A 3,854-nucleotide genomic window follows, 5' to 3' on the forward strand; every position below is an offset into this window, starting at 1 on the left:
CCCCCAGAAGCCAGGACACCCTGCGACCCCCCAAAGCGCAAAGGACCCCAGACCGCATGTCCAGGGGGAAGCTGTACCCCGCCCCAAGGAAGAACAGCAGAAAGCTGTGCCGGGAAGCTCGCTACCGCCAGGGAGCGATAACGCGGGAGAACCAGGCCAACGGTCCCCCAGCCCAGCCAGAGGCATCCCTCCCTACAGTGCAGGCAGTGACAGCGGCCCCCGAGGCCGATCTCATCCCCGGACAGGGGCCCAGCCCCCCCCAGTCAAGCACCCCCAAGGAGTAGCACCAAAACCTACCCCGACAACACCGCCTGCATCCCATTCACATTCTGCTCATCAGATGCAGGCCCACTTCAAGCGCAGCAGAAGTACTCCTCATCACCTCTATGGCATCACCACCTGTGTTAAATACCACTTAACTAGCAAAGACCACACCATGAACAGATATGTTTAAATGATTTATTGATGAACAAAACAGAAAAGATGTGCAAGTCTTGCTAAAGTGTTGTGGGGAAGCTACGAAAATCTGCTGTAGCACCCGGGCATGACAGACTCCATCATAACTCTGTTTAGAGGAGAGAAAGGGATGGGCAGAATGCGAGAGCAAAGAAAAGGTGATGGGTTGTGTGGGTATTTATGGAAATGTTAAGAGTGATGTGATTGATGTGTGGTCCCGCTCCTGAAACTCTGTTAAGTAGCTCCATCTCATCCCGTTGGGGTTTAATCACCAAAAGACTTTTCACATTCTCATATTAATTGTATCACATGTCAATAAATTGCTGTCACTCCTGATTTAATCCAAACAACATGTAAAAGACAACCCTGACAGACAGAAAGGTGATGCTAACCAAGTCATCATTGAAATCCAAAAGTGTAATGTGCTCTTGGGTTCACTGTCAGGGTGAACTTGTGTCCTTTGTGTGTGAAAACCTTCTTGGTGTAATTAATCACCAGTTGAAGACACCAGGAGTGGGCATCCTCTGTTGTTAGAGCAAATTACCACAACCAGCAACACCCCTCTTTATTGGCAAATCCAATAATGATGCTGTGTAACAAAATATACATATTTTCAAATGACAGTTTTTTACTTTGCTGATTTTGTGCGACAGCATCAGATTTTCAGTTGCTATGTTAATTCAGTGCGTTTTGTGAGAAGATGTGTCATTAACATGTCTGCAGATCTGTATTTGCTTCTGGTGTTGAAAATGGATATGAAGAAACTGCATCTTCAGCAATTAAATAAAAAGATTATCTATTGAAGGAGATATTAATGTTTAAATTAATTCCTTTTGTAGATATATGCCTGTTTACTGTGCAAAATGCTACAAGATAATTAGATCATCTCTTATTTTATATTATTTAAATATTGGATTCTGAAATTCTGACAAGTGTTTGGAAATCTCAGCATAACCAACACTTGTTTTGCACAATGACAGCAGTAGCAACGCTATGACACAGATTTAGTTTGTTTACAAATTTTGTTGTTGTTCACAAACAAAACACAACAAAAACAATAAAGAAAAAGCAACATGGATAAATATTATGGCCATTTGGTCTCTTTCTCCAAACAAAAGTCATTCACGATGCAATAAACTTATTTTCAAATAACCTCTAATCTGACTTTCTCTCTCCTGATACCGGTTTTGCTACAGGGTACTAGCTGATACTGAGTACTTATCCAAATTATTATTTGGATTAAAATAAGAATAATCCAGTCTATCACATTCTTTTTCACAAATTTTATATCTCTAAACTGCTCTGATATTTGGCCCATCAACAAACAACAATGTTAACAGAAACAAATTTATGCTTGGAAAATGTGTCCAGCCAGACTTGGACAGGGGACATTTCATATTCACCACCTTAACTGCTAAACCATGGGGGTGACCCTGCCATGTGTCCAAAAAGACACAATCCAACTACTTTTAAAGGAATACAAAGAAACGTATAGACAGTACTACCTAATAAAAAAACAGACAGTATAACAAACCCTTTAGCTTCAAACAGACTAACATTAACTGGATCATACAACTGATGACAAACAGACCTGTTAACTCACTAATCCAACGCAAAAGCCTTGACAGCAGCATAGATCTTCTCTCTCTCTGCTGCTTTTGCTCCTTTATAGCACCGTCAGCATTCACCATGGCAAAGACGACAGCAGAATAATTCCATGTGTCCTCATCTCTCTGAAAAAATACATGAGATGACAAAGGTAAAAAAGCTTAATAACTGGTTTAATAAGAATAATCCCAACTTTAAATTCATTACCTATTGACTTTTCTGATAACCACTGTTTTGTTGCAGGTTGACAGCAGCTGGATTTTGAGAAAGAAAATATATAGATAACAATAAAAAAGGATGCAGTAATTTAAATGTTGTTTCAATTTACAGAAAACTATAAGTAACCTCTATTACCGTTGGAACAATACTACTTGCTTGTCTTGATGGGGTAAATGAGGAAGGCTATAACAATCAGACTTATAGCCAAGACAGCACAAAGCAGAAAAACAGTTGCGTTGGTCTTCCGTGACCAAATACTGTGTCCTGGAACATTATCAAAAGGAAAAAAACAACAATTGTTAGCAATGAATAAAAATAAGTTATTTTTAATGTCCCCTCCTCGTTAAATGATTTTGCATGTAGAAGGATTCAATAGCTGATTAATTAATTGATTTTATTTTAATATCACTGAACATATATTTAACACTTAAATATATAGACTTCAATTAAAAAAATAATAATATCGTTTCGTTGAATGTCCAGTTTTGTTCCATCTCTCACTAATTTCTTTCCACATGCAGCTACAGCACAGTAGTAAGTCCCAGCATCAGAGGAGCTGACGTTCTTAGAGAAGCGATAAACACAGCTTTTCTGAGAGTCAGATCTCTTGTCACATTCATCATGTCCATTTTCATCTGTGTAGATGATGCCTGGATGAGATTTATCTGATCTGGCTCTGAACCAGTACACACTGTGATCTCCTGGACATGTCTATTTCTCAGAGTCAGAGAGGACTGAACACTGGAGAGTCATCGAATCTCCTGGACGGTTGGATCAGATACTGTCACCCCCTGCATGACTATATAGTTTGACGTTCTCTGAGTGTTTCCTGTGTGATACAAAACAGATAAATTTGCGATCTCCAAAATAATTTTGAAAGCTGAAGCAGTGATGTACAGTAAAGGTCAAATATAAATTTAACATGCTTAATCAAAAGTAATACCTTTTACTAACAGATATGTCCCACTCCATTCAGGATTAATCCAGGCTGTCACTGCACAGTGATACATTCCCTCATCCTCTTGAACTTTACTCAGAATAGTGAGGTTGCTAGTATTCTCATCAGTGTTTATCTTCAATCTTGATTCAGAAAACTCTAGAGCATACTCAGGTTTTGCAGATTTCCACAGTGTCGTAATTAATTTCAGAGTATCCCCGGCACGCTGCTTGTACCAATGGAGTTTTCTACTGCTTAATTCTTCATCATGCAAAACACACGTAAAGGTCACAGGTTCACCAAGTTGAACGGTGGTCACTGGAACCAAGGCATATGAATGAAATGAAAACATATAATATATAAAATAACAGTTAGTGTATGATGTGGAAAGTTATGATGCTAAATTATCCATTTTGCATGTACATTTCAGAAATTAAATAGTAAAATAACACTTACATCCTTGATGAAGAACAAGCAGTGTAAACCCATAACAGGATCATCTTGACATTGTCACTTGTTAAGAAACTTGTTGGTATTTCAGTGAGTGAAAAAGGTGAGACGTAATATGTACGACATCAAATGCATCTCATTGGTTATCACAGAATATGTAAAGTGCACTTCCTGTCTCATTGGT

At 38.8% G+C, this 3,854-nt stretch overlaps 1 pseudogene; it reads right to left on the reverse strand.

The window, feature by feature from the left end:
- Positions 1 to 2,703: 2,703 nt before the first annotated feature.
- On the reverse strand, positions 2,704 to 3,572 carry LOC123957302 (annotated as a pseudogene).
- Between the last annotated feature and the right edge of the window lie 282 nt (positions 3,573 to 3,854).

Source organism: Micropterus dolomieu, linkage group LG19 (assembly GCF_021292245.1).
Source record: "Micropterus dolomieu isolate WLL.071019.BEF.003 ecotype Adirondacks linkage group LG19, ASM2129224v1, whole genome shotgun sequence".
NCBI classification, from domain to species: Eukaryota; Metazoa; Chordata; class Actinopteri; order Centrarchiformes; family Centrarchidae; genus Micropterus; species Micropterus dolomieu.